Source organism: Tiliqua scincoides, chromosome 8 (assembly GCF_035046505.1).
Source record: "Tiliqua scincoides isolate rTilSci1 chromosome 8, rTilSci1.hap2, whole genome shotgun sequence".
In the NCBI taxonomy this organism is placed as follows: Eukaryota; Metazoa; Chordata; class Lepidosauria; order Squamata; family Scincidae; genus Tiliqua; species Tiliqua scincoides.
The window spans coordinates 50,029,861-50,051,235 of record NC_089828.1 but is presented as its reverse complement, the minus strand read 5'-3'; the positions used below and the strand labels follow the sequence as shown (position 1 = coordinate 50,051,235).

At 43.9% G+C, this 21,375-nt stretch overlaps 1 protein-coding gene across 1 annotated transcript in view; it reads right to left on the bottom strand.

Annotated features, from left to right (window-relative positions):
- BRIP1 (BRCA1 interacting helicase 1) overlaps positions 1–21,375 on the bottom strand; it is a 160,996-nt gene that overhangs the window by 22,253 nt on the left and 117,368 nt on the right. The window lies entirely within an intron of this gene.

The following is a 21,375-nucleotide window of genomic DNA, read 5'->3' as shown; positions in this document are numbered from 1 at the left end:
CACTTTATTTTCTTCATCCAGACAGAGCAACCTTAGTAATTTGTATGACAACAATTTAGAAGCAAAAAGGAATCATCTTCAAATATATAAAAGGTCCCCAGTTTGGTCACTTGGAGGCAATTCCTGCTCACCACAGCAGATCAGACAAGTAGATATTTATAAGCTAGTTACAATATTGCAATGCCAAAAACAATCAACTTTTTAAAAATTAAATTACAATTGGTGGGGGGAATAGATGCCCACCCACTCATTCTCACCTCAGAGCTCATTAGCAAAAATGAGTTTAATGCAGAGGTTTCCAAACTGGGGCATCGCAACACACCAGCCAGGGAAGCCCTGTCTCTTCCCCCATAAGGGGTGGGGAGAGGGCAAAGGCAGCAATGAGATCACTGCATTGGCACAGCTGCCAAGGGTTATGGTTGTTTTTTTTTTCTTAACTCAGGCAATGATGGCCTCCTAGGGGCCCGGGGAGCCTGGGGACGCCACTGCAGGGCACCCCACATCTCCAAACTTCTGAAAATAGTAAAAAATTGACACTTCTGGTTCTGCGATAAACATAGGCAGCGTCTGTTTTTGACTATTTACAAACATTTGGAGGTGTAGGGAGCCTGCAGGCTCCATGGACCCCAGGAGGCCAGAACTGCCTCAAGTATGGAAAAAAACTTTTAATCCCCAGCAGCAGCAGCAGGATAGCAGCATTCGTATCACTGCTTTTGCCCCTACCCTGCAAGAACTTACAGCAGTTCCCAGAGAGTTTGGGAGCCACAGGTCTAATGCCACATTTCTACAGTGCCTGTGCACAATAATTCCAAAAAACTTGGGCCTGGATCCACACTTAAAATGTGGAAACCAACCACAAAATTGAGGCATACCTACTTTAGAATGTACACATACATATGTCCTCTATGCAAACATTATCCCCATTGTGTAGTCTTGTGACAGAAGGAGGGCAGGTGCATCTGGTGAGCTGGATGGGCATGATCCCATCACTGAGTTAGGAAAGCTCATCCTTATACTTCTGCTGTATTCCATCTATTAGTGGAATATCACTGCAAGACCAAATTCCTCATTTTCCCATTCCACAGGCAGGGAAGAAGTTTGGGTCAAGATGGATAAGAGAAAGAGATTGTCTAGAAAACTAGCTCTGGCCCACTATTCGGTATTCCAAACCTGTTGTTTTAAAAGGAAAGCCACAAAACTAAACAAGGAAGGTTAATTTCACTGCTCTTTTGTTCTGTATTAACCTTTTAAAACTGACAACTGAAAGGACACGCTTCAGGAGAGAAAACAGCAGTCTTCTAACCACTTCTGACAGGTAACTTTCAACTCGAATTTGGGTATGGATTCTTTCTTTTTTTAATGTTATTTTATGTACTTATGCCCTTTAAAACAGCCTGTCAAACTTACAAATTCAGAGTTTACAGCCAGAAAATAAATTCAGTTTGATCTAATATTTGTTTCCATCACTCAGGATTTATTGATCACAGGCAAAGGTTTTCTCTGCTAAGCTTAACGTTTACTGAACAAGCCCTATCTAGAACAAGACCAAACAGCTTGAACAATTCCAATTACAGATCCATGAAGAAGGTTTGATATTCCTTCCTGATTATTGATGCTTCAGCTACATACCAAGATAGATGTAACAAAGAGTCACTGCCAACCTACTTCTAGGTGCTGTGGGTGCACCTTGTGCCATGCCTGACTCAGGCTACTTGCCACCCCTCATCATGGGTAAGTGGGGGAGGGGTACCTGCAGAGACCATGCAGCGAGGGGGTCCCCACAACTCCTAAAGCCGGCCCCGCTCAGAACCTTCTCTTCTCCAGGTTAAACATACCAAGTCCCCTCAACCTTTCCTGGCAGGGCTTGTTCTCCACCTGCTCTTCCTTGAACATGTCCCAGTTTAGCTGCACCTCTTCTAAAGTGCCCAGAAATGGACACAATACTTGGGTGAGGCTGATCAACAGAGTTGGTTTAACCCTATTGGTCAAACAACACTAAGGGCACAATCCAAACCAGGTCTACTCAAAAGTAAGTCCTATTATGCTCAGTGGGGCTTTCTCTCAGGAAAGCGTGGTTAGGATTGCAGCCTAAAACTTCAATCCTAATACAATGATGTAGGAGCAAGCCCCATTTGTTTCAATGAAACTCATCTCCAAGCAAGAGTATTCTTGACTGCAGTTTAAATGGGCTTAAATTGTAGGATGTCCACATGGCTGAAGAGTGAAATGGGCAACCTGTGGCAAGCATCTATTCATGCTTTCGAAAGGCAGGCAACACTTTGGATGGATTCTCTGTCTGCATATGAAATGTAAATTTAAGATTACAGTTGGCACTTTCAAAAACCTTCTGTTTTGTCGTCTGCAAGCTGAGCACAGCACTTCAGGTCTGGCCTGTTTTTCTCTTCAAGGCCCACAAAACTGGTTATCTCTCTTATAGCAAGGCTGCTTCTCCCCCACCCCCGTAAGCAAAATCAAGGATACAGAATTTAAGTAAATAAGTGACGGAACTTAAAAGACTGTCTCCTGGTCAGCAACTAATCTTCCTGGAAGGTTAATCTGAGCAGAAGGCAGAGTGTAAGACAGCCCATGTGCGTGCACACCCCATCCTCCAAAATGGGCTGCTGATAAGCCCTGTGGCCATAGCTGTCACTCCCATATATGCTTCTTTTGCCCTTGGACTGGCAATCAGGAAGAGCAGGTAATACTTCTTGGGGACTGACTTTGACCATGAGGCTTCCAGCTGTTTGTCTGTAAGCCATTTAATTTTATTTTTAGATTTATATGCTACTTTTCACCACTGGCTAAACAACACCGGCACTTTTTCAAGTGGTGCTCCTCTTATATATAGCAGCGGGAGAGTAACTGTCCACTCCAGCAGTGTATGTTTTCTAGTGGTTGTTTGCTGGTGTTTCTTCTGCATCTTTTTAGATTGTGAGCCCTTCTAGGACACAGAACCTTTTTGTCATTTGAATTTCTCTGCAAACCTCTTTGTTGAAAAGTGGTATATAAATATTCTTAATAACAACAACTATAAGGATCTTTAACAACAGACAGTGCATTGCTGTTTAATAATAAGCAAAGAAAACAAGCATTTTATGCTTCTGTATTTGAAAAACAACTAAAACAACATAAACGCATGTTTGATTGTTTAGGGTTAAGTATTCCTTGTAAATCAAGTAACAGGTAAAAGGTCAGCGCACGTCACTTTAATGCAATCAGAATCCATTTCACTGTATAAGTTTGCATTATCAGCCATCACAGTGACGCCCAATTCAACATGACATGGTGCATATGTGGAAAAGCCAGCGTCTCCTGCTAGCAAATATCCTAAATGTGCAGTAAACCACAGGCTAGAAGGGATTAGTTAAAATGTCAAAAGACAGCCTTTATTTCTACCTGTTCATCCTTAAAAACATACTCCTAGCTATCAGGCATGCTTTACAGAAAAAGATTCAACAAGGAGCAGTAGAAGGCCTGTGGCAAGCCATGTCATCTTGCAGCTGTCAGAGAGATTAGGCTTTGATCTATCTGGGAGGTCACCGCCGCATTCATATTAACTGAAGTCTAACAGCATTATACCTGTTAACCACTGTTTCCTTTAATGCTTAATTAGACAGACCTTCCCTCCAACTGAAAGTTAACCAACTTTCCCCCTCCCCATTTCGTCCCCCCCTTTCACTACCAGTCCTTTCACCCTAGCTGGGCTTCAAGAAAAACAAAAGGCAGGAAACAAACTTTTGCCTTCTGCTGCTTGGGCAGGCTGCTGGTGCTGCATGGCGACTGAGCCCTGTTTTGCAATACTGTCTCTGAGAAGAAGGTTAATTATGTATTATGCAGGAGACATTTGGCAAAGGAAGAAATAGTGGGAGACAGAGAAGGAGATGAGTTCTCCTGGGAGTCAAGGTGGGGGTGGAGAATGAAACAGAGTGCATCACCTTAGGGCGGAACATAACAGTAATGGAACACCCCTAAGTGTCTTGGGGAATCTGTACTGGTAATAGGGTAAGCACCTTACTCATAAGCTGACTGGCCTCTAATGAGTGTCTGTATATGGGCTGGTCAGTGTAGCTGCTAAGAGACTTAGCTGCAAATCACCACTTCCTCAGTTTAATTCTTGCTTCTGCCATGAACTTCCTAGCTGGAAGTTCCCAAAGAGAACTTCCCAAAGTAGACATTGCAGGATGTGCATTGACCAAGCTGCTTGGCAACGTGAGTGCAATGCAGTGAGCTGGCTTGCCAGGTGGAGGTCCAGAGAGGCAGGCTAGGCTTTCAGTGAAGCTGCAGAAGGGCCCACATGCCCTCCCTAAATCTTTTTACTGAGCCTACGTCGGAAGCCAGTTGGAAAGTCCTGGGAAGTACAACAGTCTGGGCCATAAGAAGAGGAAACCCTTTCCATGGCTACTGTGAGTCCACCCTTTTGTGCAGAGGAAGGGGGGCTGTTGTCTGAACTCAGCCTTATTTCTGACATATCCCCTGGGGTCATCTGAGGGGACCTTCCTTCACAAGCTATTCATGACTGAAACCAGGTGGATGGCAACAAGGGGTAGGGCCTTCTCCATAGAGGCGCCAATGTTACGGAACTCCCTCCCAGGCAAATTGAGATCCCCATAGCCTTGATGTAGGGGATAAGAACTTTTCTTTTTTGATGGGCTTTCCCACCTTTGCTTTGATTTGGATGGTGCCGTTTTAGATGCTTTTATTATTATTGCTGTTGCTGCATTTTATGTTTTTTGTATTGGGTGCATTTTTCATGATATTGTATTCTGGCTTCTGTTTTTATATGTTTTCATCTCTATATTTTACTTTATATTTTATAAGCCACTCTGGGCATTCCATTATTGGGATGGGGAAGAATGAGGTGTAAATATTTCAAATAAATAAATGAAACAATGCAAAAATGCTTCAGCCTACAGGGAGGGAGGCACAGGCAGCATGTGGAGGCACCAGCTCTTCTCCAGCACAGTGCTATGTATTATTTGGGGAGCAAGGAGGCAGGGAGCTTGTTATATAGTGGATCCATGCAAATAAAGAAAAGCATAGTGATAACAGCTCAATACGTTTATTCCATCTTCAGAACAAAACCTAGCTAAATACAAGGCAAACGCCTGGCTTTCTATAGCCTTTAACTCCACCCAGACTTCCCGTGATTGGTGCAATTGAAACCTTAACTAGAGGGCCAATTGGATGGTAGGGTTTCAATCCATCATCCGTTGGCCAGAACTTACATTAACTAGAGGGCCAATCGGATGGTAGGATTTCGATCCATCACCCGATTGGCCAGCCATAAGTTTGGGCCAATCAGTCAGGATTTTGATCCTGCATAACTTACATACATAACACCCCTCCCCCCAACTACAGTTCAAGATTAACCAACATAGTCCTGTAAGTGGTGGGGCCATACCCGCATTTGCAAAGAACGGCAAGGCGTCGGTATCAGGACCCCTGGTTCTTCAGTCAGCTCTGAGGTTGGCACATCTATGGCAGAGGGACTCCCCATAGGTACGCTGACATCTGGTGGCTCAGATAAGTCCAGGGAGGTCTCTGGTTCCTGCAGGATCACATCTGGACTGATGGCCTCTCCAGACTGTGGCAAGACCTGATGCTCTCCACTGGGGACAGGGATCAGCGTGGTGGGTGCTGAGTCAGCCAGGCGACGACGCATCTGGTTCACATGACGGTGGAAGGTCCGGCCGTCCGGAATGGCCACCTTGTACAAGATGGGGCCAGTGATTCTAATGACGGTTGCTGGGGTCCACACTGGACCATTCGCATAGTTCTGTACATACACTGGGTCATTTGGGCTGAACCCACGCACACCCCCTCATATCTCAGAGGTCTTTCTGAAGTCCTGTCTGGGTGCAGCCGGTCAAGACGCGTTGTCAGGCGCTGCCCCATAAGAAGTTCCGCTGGACTATGGCCTGTGGCAGTGGATGGTGTGACTCGCTGGCTGAAAAGGAACACTGCCAGTCAATGGTCCCACTCACCCTGGATGATGCGGGTGAGTGCTTCTTTTGTGGTTCTCACCATGTGTTCAGCTTGACCTTTCATGGATGGATGGAAGGGAGCTGATGTCACATGGCGGATCAAATACCTGCCGATGAACTCCTTGAATTCTGCTGATGTGAACTGGGCAGCATTATCAGACACGATTGTATCAGGTAGGCCGTGGGTAGCAAAGATCTTGTGGAGAGCCTTGACGACTGCCCGGGATGTCATAGCTGCTACTGGGACAACTTCTAGCCATTAGAATGAAGAATGAAGAAATTTTGGCCATGAAAGGACCCTGCAAAGTCTATATGTAGTCAGAATGGACTCCCCCTGTTGTACGGGCGCTCTAGGTACTTCTGACCGAGATTCCTGGGAGGTGTTGCATCGATTCACCCATTCTTCGATGGCCGCATCAATTCTGGGCCACCAGACATAGCTCCTGGCCAGTGCCTTCATTCGTATGATGCCTGGATGGTTTTCAGGTAGGGCTTCTAGGACCCGGTGACGGAGCTTCGTTGGAATGACGACCCAGCTTCCCCAGAGGAGGCAACCCTTATTGGCTGAGAGTTTGTGCTGGTGGGAGATATATGCAGTGAACTCTGCGTTCATGCAGTCCGTAGGCCACCACCTCCACACCAAGTTGAGAACATGAGAAAGGATACGGTCCTTGGTCGAGTATGAAGCCACGTCTGATGCATGGAGTGGCGGTTCTGAGAGCGATTCCAGGAGCATGATGCCATGTGCTGGAGCCGGATCGGGTCCATGAGTAGGCAGCGGAAGGCTACTGAGGGCATCTGCATGAGCCATCACTTTGCCAGGTCTGTAATTCAGGGAGTACCAATATGCTGCCAGGAATATGGACCAATGCAGGATGCGGGGAGACAGAATCTGTGGCGTCTTGTTTATCTGGGGCGAAAAGACCCAACAGAGGCTTATGGTCTGTCAATATCAAAAATCGTCGACCATAAAGATAGTCATGGAATTTTTTGACGCCCGCCACTATAGTCAGAGCCTCTTTGTATATCTGTGCATAATTCCATTCAGCAGGAGACAAGGTGCGCGAATAATAGGCTACTGGAGCATCTCTTCCATCTGGGAGTGTGTGGCTAAGGACTGCACCAATACCGTATGGAGAGGCGTCGCATGCAAGGAGAACAGGAAGTGACTCATCAAAGTGAGCCAGTATGGAGTTGGAAGTGAGTAATTTCTTTACCTCTCAGAAGGCAGCATCCTTGCGGTGGCCCCAGACCCAGGGGGTCCTCTTGTCCAGGAGGCGATGGAGGGGCTGTGCCAATGCTGCCTTATGTGGCAAAAAGGAATGGTAAAAGTTCAGGCGTCCTAAAAATGTCTGTAACTCCTACTTGGAGGTGGGGCATTCACGATAGCTCAAACCTTTTCTGGTGCAGGATGAATACCATTAGCATCGATGAGGTATCCCAGGAACTCAACTTTCGGGGTTCCCAAGATGCACTTCTCTTTCTTTACCTTAAGTCCAGCAGATTGGAAGCAGCAAAGGACCTTGCGCAGGCGACTGGCGAATTCCGAATCTGATGCCCCGGCAATCAGCACGTCGTCAAAGGAGGGAATGACCCCAGGAATTCCTTTGAGGAGAGTGTCCATGAGGCCCTGAAAAATTCCTGGCGCAACACACACGCCAAACTGTAAGCACTTGACCCTAAAGGCACCCCGCTGGGTAACTATCGACTGTGCCTCTGCTGTGTCATCATCCACTGGCAACTGCTGATAAGCCTGAGTTAAGTCCAATTTTCCGAAAACCTTGGAAGCTGCAAGGGAGGTGAGGAGATGGCTGATGACCGGCACCAGGTATGCATGCTGCTGGAGAGCCTTGTTGAGTGTACATTTGTAATCAGTGCAGATCCTCACATCCCCATTAGGCTTGAGAGGGGTAACAGTTGGAGTCTCCCAGAGTGTGTGTGGCACTGGCTCTAAGACCCCTTGAGCCACAAGGCGATCCAGCTCCTCGTCTATCTTGGGCTCGAGTGCAAAAGGAACCCGCCATGACTTCATGCGGATGGGCATGATGGCCGGATCTAGGTGCAGAGAGACCAGGGGGCCAATGTAACAGCCAAGGGTCCCCTCAAAGACCTGGGCAAATTCTTGGCAGACTGCATCAAAGTCTAATTTGCTGATACTCTGGACCCCAGTCACCTGGATGCCCAGAGGATCAAACCACACAAGGCTGAGGAGACTGGTGCGATGTCCCTTGGCGACCACCAGATTCAGGAGCCCATCAAAGTATTTATAACACACCTGAAACTTACCCGCACCCCGAACAGGGACACGGTTACCCTGAAAATCCGAAAGCAAATGTCCAATCGGCTTCAGTCTGTGGCCCTTTCTAGGGCAAATGCACTAAAAATCTCTGTAGAAATAATAGAGCGTGCTGATCTGGAGTCCACTTCCATTACACAGGGGAGCCTTGAATTTCTACTGTCACCGGTATCTTTTCCTTGGTTGGCAACCGGACACTCTGGATGGGGTGTACTGAAGTAGTGTAGATCTCTTCCTGGCTGACAGACCCCTGAAGAAGTTTCTGGCTCTGAGCCTGAGAAGGCTTACTGAGACAAGTGCAGGCAATATAACCCCTCTTTTCACAGGCCTGACAAGTCACATCACGGAACCGGCAACTCTGACGTTCATGTGGTTCCCCACAGCTGGCACAAGGGCCCTGGTTGGAGACATCGGAGGCCTGCTGGACACTGGGTCTAGGTGCTTGTGGTTCCTGGCGATCATTGCGTCTTGACATACCTCGATTAATACGTAGCACCTCCCCTTCTTCCAAACAGTCTGCGGCCATATCCTCATGGTGGACTGCCTTGGCTTTTCGAGTTGTGGCTGGGCTGCGAGAGGCACGAATCTCCCTTGCTGCATCTTCTGCTTTTTCAAACACCAGCGCCTCCTTGACAGCCTCTTGAAAGGTCAGTTCTTCCTTCGCAAAGAGTTTCCTCTGAATCCTTTAGTCCCGGAGGCTGCATACGAACCGGTCGAGAAGCATTTCTTTCGGATCTTGGAATTCACATCTTCATGCAAGATGACGAAGCACGGACACGTAAGCTGGAACAGACTCACTTGCAGCCTGATCTTGCTTGTAGAAGGTATGGCGGCGTGCAATATGGGACTGCTGGGTCAAGAAGTGATTCTGCAGGAGGCCCACAACATAACTGGTATCCCTTAATTCTGCTGGTGCCACAGGATTCTGGGCGATTTCAAAAGTGGCAGAGCCACAGACGCTGAATAAAGTGGCCCACTTTAGGGCGGCATCTTTAACTGTGTTGGCCTCCAGGAAGAACTCAAGACATTCTGCATAAGTGTCCCAATTGTAAAAATCCCTACGGGGATTTAATCAGCCTGCGTATGTAAACCACCTTGAATAAAGTCTGAGGAGAAATCTGACGACCAAGAAAGGCGGTATATAAATACCTGTATTATTATTATTTATTCGCATGGACCCACTATATAACACTGGTGACGAAGGTGGGATCTTATTCCTCCATGCTGATCAATGCTAGAACCAAGAGCTGATTCACTCAGAGCTGATTCACCACTGGGGAATTGTTGCCCTAGACAAAGAAAGAAGACCAGCTTCCATACGTCTGTTTACGTCTGCCACCGTGACCTTGGATGGTCATGGTGGCAGACGTAAACAGACATATGGAAGCCGGTCTTCTTTCTTTGTCTAGGGCAACAATAAATATTTATTAATATTATTATTAGTCCTTCAACATAGATGGGCACCTCAGGATTGCACCCAAAATCTATCTAAAATCTCCAGAGCAGAGTATCAGCTGCCATTCAATTTTTCTTTTTTTTGGGGGGGGGGGGGATGCAGGGAGGTTCAACAGAATGATCGATCAGTCTTCCTACAGTTAGTTCAGAGATTCACAAACCCTGTGTGACAAGACAGGTCAATATGATCCTTAAAACATGAGGCTCTTCTGTAAGATGCATTCACCACTTTCTGTCCATTGAAGTGGGGAGGCTCTGTGAAGCACTGATCCTCACCCCTTCCATGCCAATATATAAGCAATAACATCATCCCAAGGGAAAGAATGATGAGAGAGATGGAGTCTGCACTGCAATGGCAGGAATGGGAACCTCCCTGCTGCCTAAGAAGCCTGGTGCCATCCTTGAGCCCTGAGTGACTTCCTGGGCAAACAGGATGGTAGAAAGCCAGGGGTAATAATAGATCCAGATATTTGCAAAGCATTCAGGATTGGATGATCTATCATGCTTGTTCTGAATCTGTTTTGACTGGTTAATGGATGACCTAATTATTATAATTCTGTTATTGGGGACTTGGCTTTTTACTGTTTTTTGCAATTGTTTTTCTGCGATAATTCTTTTGCATTTTATTTTATACCTGTCTTTTGTTTCTTTTAATGTAAACTGTTTCATGTCAGCATATGGTTAAAAAGTGGGACATAGGTTTTAAAAAATAAAATAACCCTGTGCTTGGGGTATCAAAAGATTGGGTAACACTGGATTAGTTCAACAGGCTGTGTCAACATAAAACTGATGAGATTCTCAGGGCACATGACACTGGAAGCTCTAAGAAGATTACAATACCCTCTAATAAACAAAACATATGATCGGCATGGCACCGTTTTATTCTTCAACGATAAAGCCTTTTAGGAGCAGGAGTTCAGTTCATTAAATAAATATGAGGACTAAACCTGTTAAAGTGTACAGATTCAAAACCATTAAGAAAACTTTGCCTCAGTAAAAATAAACACTTCATCCACCAGACACTCACACAGAATGGTTTTATCTTTAGCCAAAGCAGAAACCTTTCAACCCAAAACAGTTTAAAGCTAAACCATGCTGAAGAAGAAAGAATGCACACAAGGAACATTTTCTGCTGAATATCAGTATACTATAAAAACAATCATCAGGGAAACTATCGCAATATAAATTTTACTGACAAATTACTGCGTTAGGCTTTGTATACTAGGTATTCTAAATACAGAGAAAGACTATTTATTTTGTTAATCTGGTTTATTTTCACCAACTATGAGAGGCCATTTTATGTAGCTGAATGCAGTGTTATATGTTGCAAAAAAAGGGGGGGAGAAAAACCAAACTGAGCCCTGCTTTTATTCAAGCATTTGCAAACAAAACAAACTGGCATTTTAGAGCAGCTACAAGAGAAACAAAACTGAAAAGGAAGCAAGAAAACATATCACCTTCAAAGAAAAAACACTGTGGCAGATAAAGCAACACTAAGGAAGCACTTGACCAAAAATATAATAAATTCAAATGCTGAATTGGACAACCCTTGATAACCCCTAGTCCCCAGAACAGTTTGAAAGCTGCTGGTAAATTCTAAGTGATTAGGAATTGCTTAATGGCAGAATTGTCTGACTGTGTCACACAGTCACACTGTGTCACACAGCATCAATGACTACCAATCAGGTGAGTCTACGCTACCTCCAGGTTCAGAGGCAGTATGCCTTCCAGGGGAGCAATTGTAGGAGAGGGCTGTTTCCTTCATTTCCTGCTTATGGGTTTCCCAGAGGCATCTGCTTGTCCACTGTAGGAAACAGGATGATGGAATAGATAGGCCTTTGCCTGATCCAGCGGGGCTGCTCTTTTGTTCTCGGTATACCACCATTGGTGTTAGCACACCAGCAAGCCATGTATGTGAGCAAATGCGGTGATTTAAAATGATGCATTTTATTTTTATATTTTTTAAAATTAAGACTTGCTTCCAAAGAGATCAGAGCAAAGTATATAGTCTTTCATTTATCCTCACAACATCTCAGTGAGGTAGATTAAAAATCCAATCCTATGGATGCCTTGTGCTGCTGGAACTCATGTTTCAGCAGTGCAAGGTCCTGTACAGCTGTTGCAAAAGAGACACATTGCTTTGCACAGCTGCCACCGCAAGTGGTTGTGTGCCAGCAAGTCTACATGGGGGCAGAAGAGACGCAGGGCAAGAACAGGGTGGCGAGGAGAGCTGATCAAAGCCGGAAAGGGGGTGGTATCAGCTGCAGTGCTGTCATCAATGTCCTATTCCACTTTCGGGGGCCATTCAGACATAGCTGGTGCAGGTTACCCAGAGGATACCTCTGGGATCGTCCCCCAACACAGGATGCAGCAGGCGCTCCAGTGGTGGGGATGCATCAAAGGGGGGATATTGATGCAATTAGACTGCAAGTTGAGAGACTATGGGGAGGAGAATGGGGATTCCTATAAAGGTGGGCAAAGTTCACCAACAGAGCTGGGAGGGCAGGGGAGGAGTAAGCAAGGGGAAGGGAGTACTCTTCTGTGTTGCCTGAAAAACAGGGATACTTTCTTCTCTTGCATTCACTACTTCTATGGTTGCAACATTTGCAAACAGACACAGAAGAAGAAAATTAAAAGTAAATTTGGGTTTCTCTAACCCCCCCCCCCTCCTCAGGGAAACTGTTTTACATCCTAAGTATCAGTTTGGCAGTACTTTCACTCAGCACTAGTTGTGACAGACAAGTCAAGGTTGCCCACTACTATGGATTTTTCCTTGCCTTTCGCAATCATAGGGGCATGTTTGAAGTGCACTCCCAGTTTATTCAGGTTGATGACAAAGTCCACTAAACTTAGTCTGTGCCCCATGACCTGACGAAGTTGACCAAGTTTTCAAATATTTAGGGAAACCCTGTCCACTATGATTTGTCTGTTGAGGGGGCTCCCAGACATCTACCACAGAAACCTCTCAATATTGCAGAGGTTTCTGGGGCATTTTCTAGCATATGTTGCTAGAAAATGCTAGAATATTGGCCCAAAAACCTCTGCAATATTGAGAAGGTTCTGTGGTAGATGTCTGGGAGCCCCTTAGCAGATAAATAATGGTGGACAGGGTTTCTCTGAATAGGTGAAAACTTTAACTTGGACAATATCTAAGGAGATGAGAATGATTTAGGAATCTGTTACCCTTTTATACCTGTACTAACCAGGGCAACTTCATCGTAATGATCATCTGAATAGAATTGGAAACAGAAGCTTGCTGCCATTTTCACTGAGAGTTTGGTACCCAGCTAATGTTTTCAAATCCTAATGTTTAGCAAATGACCATGGCAGGAGCAAAAAGGGCAAACCACTGCTGTACAGAAATGACATATATATTCTTAAAATTTCATGCGTCAAATTAAGAGCTTTGCTTCCACCTGAAAAAGCAATAATTATACACCTTCACAATGTAACTCACCACCTAGGTTACCTCTTGATGACTGCCAAGCAGTCATAAAAGTCAGTCAGTGTGAGTCATGAAACCCCCATCTCTTTTTATAAGTAAAATCTTTTAAGTAGGAGCACCATTAAACACGGCTGCTTTCAACATCCCTTCCACCCCCAAAAAGAGGAGTAACATCTGTGAGAATTAAGGCTTAATAGTGCATGCATAAAGACTTGGGCGGTCACAAGAGTATACTTCAAAAATCTGAGCTCCTCAGTGGAGTCACTAAAAGCTAGATCTGAACACAAAAGTCTCTATTAGTCTTCTGGGGCTAAGATATTACAGGGAGGCTGCTGTCCTGGAGCTATTGCAAGGGTAAGCTGTGATACTAGACATAAAAGGCCCAAGCTGTATAAATGTAAGCTAAATGGAGGTTCTAAAGGCCATTTCACAAATGGTATTTTGTCTATAATCACCCTCACTTAAGTAGAGTTGGAAGCTGTTTAGCAAACCTTGGTTAAACAGCAACCCTATCAGCCTTAGCCACAGTTAACAAATGCAATACTAAATTTCATTAAAGCAAGCAGGGAGAAATTCCATGAGAGTGGGGAGGAAGAAGAGTGAATGAATCAACAGCCCACTCCTTCTTTATTAATTGCATTTAAGAAACACTTCAAAGATTATTCTATCTTTGGAACTATTTCTACAAACTATGGAACTATTTCCCTAGGCCTAACATCTAATTTCTAACTTCTTCACAGCTAACTTTTAGGCACCAAACAAGTTTGTTCTTTCTCATGGGTTTTTAGTAGTATCTAGGATTCTTTTATTGGTTTTAGCTGCTATTTTTATCTGGCTGCTCATTTCAGTTTCATGTAGTTTTTACTAGTGTTTTTATCAGACTTTTAAAATTAAGTTTTAATATGGATTTGTTTTGTAAACTGCCTTGAATACACTTGTCAAAAAATGGGTATAAATTTGAAAGATATGATAAATAAGATAAGATAGGCAGACATTTAGACTGGGAGTAAAAAGCAGTAAGTTAAAGAGCCAACAGAGAGAATAAGGAAAACTCGTTTAAATGTCAGAGGATAACAAACAAATTCCCTTGACTCATTTCAGCCTTGAATCTATTTGCACATTCAGGGGATGAGTTAGAAGCTGAAGGGAAACACTGAGGAACACAGGCAAAAGTAAGAAGGCTTTTGGCTTGCCTCTCTTTCACACGAGTGACCATGTGAAACAAGATGGCTGTTGCCTCTAATGTGTGGAAGCAACTGGAGTATGGAATGCTGTAAGGGTTCACCTTTGGATAAACCAAGGAGTCAGAAAAGAATGCAGGGTTCAAAGCACTCTAGAATTCCTTGTCTCTAGTGTCTCATAGATACATATAAAGTTGCGCTTAACTGATTCAGATGATTGGTTCATCTAGGTCAGTTCAGTCTACACTGACTGGCAACAATTCTCCAGGATTTCAGGTGCAGGCTTCTCCCAGTACTATCTGGAGATGCTGCCAGGAATTGGACCCAAGCCCTGCATCCAAGGGATGTGCTCCGTCACATACAGCACAGTCCTAACCAACTTTCCAGCACTGGCACTGCTGAGGTACAGTGGGGCATGTGCTACATCCTGCAGTTAGGGGGCAGTCACAGAGGCAATGTTTGTTCCGTTACCTTGGAGCTGCATTATCCTTACCTCAGTGCTAGAAAGTTGGTTAGAACTGCACCCTTAGTTACTAAAAACAACCTCTTCATTCCTTATTTTTTCAATAAGACCAAAATTAATTTCATTAAGAACTCCCAAGAACTCCCTTCTCATTGTACGAGATTTCTATAATCCCTAGAACTCTAAGAAAGAGCCATGATAAAAAGGTGTCTTTTGCCCATGTTCCCTTGCTGCCTGCACCTTATACCTAGTACTCTTTTCTTGAATACCAATGTAGTATCATTTCTCTCTCTGTGTCCCTATTCAAATTCAACCTCAAAACTGTTCCATGAAGCCTTCAGCTTAAGCCCTTAATCCAAATTCCCAACCTGAATCAAAACTTAAGTACATGAGACTGCCTCTGCAAATAGCTATCATATTTCTCTCATCTCTTTCCTTCCTCCCTTGGCCCCTTCCTCATTGATTTATTGCATAGTCTGCCTTTTTCATCAGTATGCTCAAGCCACCTGACAAAAACCAAGCTGTTACATTACTGCAATGTGCAATTTGGCCTGAGTTACAATCCTTTTTATGCTTATATGCATGAAAAAGTGGGATTTCTTGTACACTCTTGTACACAGTAATTAAGACTTCAATTCTTTGCAATGGTGTCACTAGGATTCATGTCACCCAGTGCGGGAGGCCTGCGTGTCACTCCATGCAGTGGACGGGGCAATGCCCCAGGTCGTGGGCGTAGTGATGTACCCCCCACCCCCACTGGTTTTTTGGCTGTACCTTTTGTTAGAACACAGATATTTCAATGTGGTTTGTTTCACTGCATTCTGCATGAAATTATGCATTTATTGATATATAACATGATGGTATTATTCCTCCAAATTCTGATTTTAGTGATTTTGAAAACTTGTAGAGTCACACACACAGATACACATACCCATGTCAACCTTATTGCAGCAGTTCTCAAACTTTTAGCACTGGGACCCACTTTTTAGAATGACAATCTGTCCAGGACCCATTGGAAGTGATGTCATGGCCAGAAGTGACATCATCAAGCAAATTAAAATAAATAATTATAAATAATTAAATTAAAATAAAAGAAATAATTAAATAAGGGGGAGCCAGTCCTGTTCCACCAAATGAATCTACTCTGAAGTAAGTCCCATTGTGGTCAATGGGGCTTACTCTCAGGAAAGTGTGGGTAGGATTGCAGCCTGTGAGCCCAATCCTATGCATGTCTACTCAGAAGTAAGCCCCATAGTGGTCAATGGTGCTCACTCTGTAGTCTGCCTGCAATAACAACCCCCCAAAAAGGATCAGTGAGATTTCCAGCCCTCCCCAGTGCCCAGTTTAAAGTTCTTCTGTTTCAAGCACATCAAGATAAAGACCCACCTGGCTTTGCAAGTGCAAAATAGAAAACATTCCCCTTACCATTCAAGCCTCTTTTTTTGTCCTTTTTAGTTGGATAGAGAGGCTGCCTTCTGGAACATACATTGAACTTCAGTTCCATCAGATCGGGACCCTTCTGGTGGCCTCACATTCTCCTTTGCCTGGCCTGACCAAAAGGCAAGGCACGTCGGCCTACTCATGAGTAAACGCAACCATGTGGTTGAGTTTGCTTTCCATAGAGCTCAATAGACTGCAGGAGAGAATAAGGGACTTCCTTCTCAGGTGCTTTGGGAGCTGCATTCATTGGATCAGGACTATTCTGACATCCTTGGAGTCCCCTCTGCCTGCCCTTTCCTATGGACTAGGGCAAATTCGCCTACTCATGAGTAAACGCGGTCATGTGGCTTCGTTTTCGGCTCAATAGAGGCAGCTGGGAGGGAGGCAGGGACCTCCTCCCTTTTGTGTTTTTGGGGGCTGCATTCATTGGATTGGGACCATTCTGGTGTCGTTAGATTCCTCTCAGCCTGCCATTTCCAATGAACTATGGCAAGTATGCCTACTCACGAGTAAACACGCGATACGGCTCACTTTCACTTTCCATAGGGCTCCATGCATTTTTTCCTTCCGGTTTTTTGGCCATAATTTTAAATGAAATGAGCTATTTCGATTCTGTTTTTTGCATTGCACTCTGCTGGCCATTCCGCATCCAACAGTGTATGGCATGACAGGGTAGCTCCTAAAGCCACAAAGTTAGCGCATCACCCCCCAGGGCGCATCGCCAGGTGCGGCCCGCACCCCCCTAGCGACGCCAGTGCCTCTGTGTTTTAAATCTACTCCCTGCAAGCTTATTATTATAGTGCTATAAATACCCATATAATGCTTTTCAAACTAAATAAGCTTACAAAACAGTTTACATAGCAAAATTAAAAAGGAACCCCCAAAGGCTTCATAACTTTAAAAAAAAAAAAAAGACACAAGGGAAACGCATCAAGAGCCACTGAAAAATATGCTACACTCAGATGAACAGGCACAATTTCCCTCCTCCATCAAACTTAAAGAGAACCCCCACTTAAAGTTATCACCTCTTTGCTTAGTAGGAGTCTATTACCCACATGACTGCTACACATATTTGCTTTTACTCAAATTCATTATATTTGTATCCTACTTTCCCTCTATCAAACTCAGGATAGCATGTATTGCTGCCTTCCTTGATTCCTCACAACAAACTTGTGAGGTAGGTTAGACAGAAGCTCAAGATCATCCAGTGAGATTCATGCTGATTTTGGGTTTTTAATCTGGGCTTCCTTTGTTTATTCTGCCTGGCCCACAGGTGTACACATTTAGCCCCTGTTGCGTATATGCACTGTTAAGCAGAAATGGCTTAAGTGCCACACTTTAGCCACTAGGCCACATTTGTGTTCTCCCTTTTGTTTGTGATCTGTATTATACCTTATGATTCCATTCTTTCCCCTTTGCACTTTTAATCCCAGTGACAAAAAGTAGCGGAAGCTTATATAACATTGCAACCAGGAAAACACTTTCTAGTGTTGTCAAATCACGGCATGCGGCATCTCTGAGATCTTGAAGTTCTGCGGCTTTGACAAATCATGTAGCACAGTCACCCCAGGCCCATCTACTCATCACAGTCATGCAGGCTTTGAGGGACTGCGAACAAGTGACTTGATTAAAATCTAATGCAACCAAAATTCTCCTCTGAAGAGAAAATTCAATCCATTTCCAGTGAAGCAGAAGTGAAGAAAAAATCAAACAGCTTCCCTTGAGGTACAACGCTGCTGCATACGCTCAGTGCCACTGCGTCTAAGGTGAAGTGGTAAGTGTCAGTCATCCTTACAAATCCCCAAGGTGATAGCTTCACTTTTAAAGCCTTCAACATACTTTGACAGTAAAGTAAAAACTTAAAGGTCAGCACTACTTGCTAAGGACAAGCTAAACACAAGAAAATCACTTTGGATTTTTTTTCATTGGATCAAAAAAAGTAAACTACAGAAGGTAAAAATGGAAAGTTTGTCTTTGCCCTATTATTGGTTCAAAGGCTTAATCAAAGGACATATTTAGGGAAAACTTTCATAAATGGTGACCAATCACTGAAATTAAAGGTTACACCAATAGAGGAGATATGCCATCCCCAAGTCCCTCAGGGCCCTTAATTCAGCCCTTAATGCTGGCCTTACTACCATCTGGCAAAGGCATTTTATAAGATAGTGTAAAACCACAGGAAGGCTCCAGCAACCTTAACTGGCAATTTCCTTTAAATATTTTGCACTGTAATTAGAACAGTTACAATGAAGTTGTGGCATTTCTGCACAATTCCTATTCTGAGACAATGGTGTTGCATAAGATTGGTCAGACAGATTACTATACAGTAAACCCTTAATTTAACCCTTAATTTAATAGGGGGAAGGAGCATCTGTTCATGCCAAAAGTCAGTTAAATCCAAACACATTTATGGCAACTCACATGCACATGTGCAAAACATATATGATTAGTTTTAAAGAAATAGTGACACTAACACCCAGACCCTGCTTTTTCCTACAAGTATACTGGAACAAGCGTGAGACATCCTGGGTAAAGTACTCAGGGACCATTTGGGTCAGTTCCTGGTCTTTCAAAGAGGTCATAAGTCAATGGTTCAGGGGTGGCTGACAGTCCAAGGTATTAGTGGCAAGTAGGCATGGGTTACATCTAAGAACTAGTAGTCAAGGGGACCAGAGGCAGATAACATAGTTGGGCAGACAGAAACTTGAATTATGAAATGCAGCAGTACCAGGGAGGCAAGGAAGTTCACAGAGCAGATACTTTCAGTGAAGAGACTCAGATTGGGAAACAGTCCAAGGAACCCTGTCTTTAAAATAAGGGACAATAATTTTTCTACTGCTCTTATTTAGTCAACACAAGACTGAGTCAGCATTAGGATGGAACACAGAGAGATACTTGTCCCTCTTCCCTTAAAAAGGTTTCTTCTGCAGTGCTCCTGCACCAATTAGGCTCCCCCCCCCCCAAGAGAACCAAAGCAGGAGTGCCAAAGGTAGCAACTGCTTTGGTGGCAGACATGGGGGCAGTTCCCAGTGTCAAGTCTTCAAAGATCAAACCAAGATAATTACTGTTCTTGCTCCATCCTTTCAAAAAGGAAGGTTCTGAACATGGTCTAGCCTAAATGTTAACATGTGCTAAGCCATTAAAAAGAGTTGCTTCACTCACATATGCATGCACATCACTTGATTATTTAACTCTTCATGGCTGGCACCTGAATGTGTGAACTGACTGTTGGAAAACACTATTGCAAATTAACACTGGGTGAAATGAAAGCACTGTGTGAGGGCTCAATTCACCCATCCAAGTCACCACATTATACCTTGCCCTTAAATATGAATACTTACAAATGATAAAAACAATCCACAGTAATAATTAAACTGTAAATTTAAAAGCAACGCAGCAGATAAAATTGATTTCTGCTCATGTTAAAAAAGGCCTAGGAAAATTATTTCACCTGGTGCCAAGCAAACATCTTTTAGCAGAGTATTCCATAAATAGAACATCACAGTCAAAAAACATAACCTCTGATGGTGGAGGCACACCAGCAAAGGGGATCCGATGATAGCTGAACACACAGACAGGCACATATAGAAGGAAGTGAACCTTGAGGTGCCTGGGTCCAAAGACACAGAGTTTTACAAAGAACCACCCACAATTGTGCAGGTGTTATTACAAACGATGAGTAATGATTATTCATATATGTACCAACCTCAAGACTAGTGCACATGAAGATGACTCAGTGAGATGTGATTGAAAAACACATGGGTGCACTTGGACTGTCCTTGTAAAAAAAACAATTGTGTGTTTCTACCCATGCCTTGGGGCTCATGAGGATTCCAAAGAAGAGGATTGCACCCTCTGTGAATAAAAATTATCTTTGATAATCTTTCTTCTCTGATATTTGTTGTGTGGCTCACCGATACACAAATATCCCTAGCACACAGCCTAAAGTTGCTGTTTGTCAGCAAAAAAATGTGAGTCATCTAATCCAATTGATTCCCCATCAGGGCAATGAGAAGCCAGGGTCATGAACCTGAAAGTATTTCACTAACACAATTCTGAAGCAGTGAAATGTGTAACTGAACTGATGTGTTCTATCATGGTTCATGTATTATGTTGCTGGATACATGGTGTTCAACAGTTAATATCTGAACCGTAGTGGCTTAGATTTGTTGAAAGAACAAACTATGCCAGTTGTATTCTTGGAAAGGGAACAGAAAGGAAGTCCAGGATCACTTTTTGCATTTATATAAATAATACTTGTTTATTGTTTTTATATGCAGTTGCTCATATACTACACTTCTACTGCAAGTGCTGCATACTGAGTTACAGTCTCTCAGAGGTGTCTAAGAATGGTGGAAGTTAAGAAATCCTCTTTGGAGGTGTTAGCTTCAGGTTTAGACTTCAAAACTGCCCATTATTAACATTTCAGAGCAAGTTTCCTTATTTTCAAGTCCCCAGTGTAAGAAGAGTAAATTATGAACTCACCAAACCACACTTGGCTCCAAACCCACATTTTCCTGCCTCAATTTGGAAGTCCCAGAGGTGGGCAGGAAATCTGGTCACAGCCAAAGAAGTCATTTTTGGCTCAGAAACACTTTTTCCTACTTCCACAGAGCCAAACCTTATCACTGAGAGTACCACAGTTTTGTGCTGGACTCTAATAAGCATGCGCTCTCATGTGCATGTGCTCTCTCTTCCCCCTTTTTCTATAACAACCAACTTCTGAAGATTTGGGAGATCTTCCACCCCACCAAACACAATAAAAAGGCCAGTGCAGATGCCCCACTTTTTCAAAAGCTCCCCTTTTCTTCTACAGCAACTCTCAAACTTTGTAACAGAGAGCCCCTGAAAGTCTACGGGGCCACTCTCCCCTAACATAGCTGATATGACACAAAAGGTATCATCTTTCCTAAAATTAATTCAGCAAACATTTAAATTAAAAGCAAGGGGAACAGAAGGTAGATTTTTTTGTTGTTGTTTTGTTTTTACCTAAACCAGGCTGGTCAAATCGTGGCTCGAGGGCTGGATCCGGGGTTTGGTAGAATCCTTCTGCGTGGTGAGTGGACCTTTTGGTTCTCACACAGCTTGTTCTCCTGGAAGACCAGGGCACC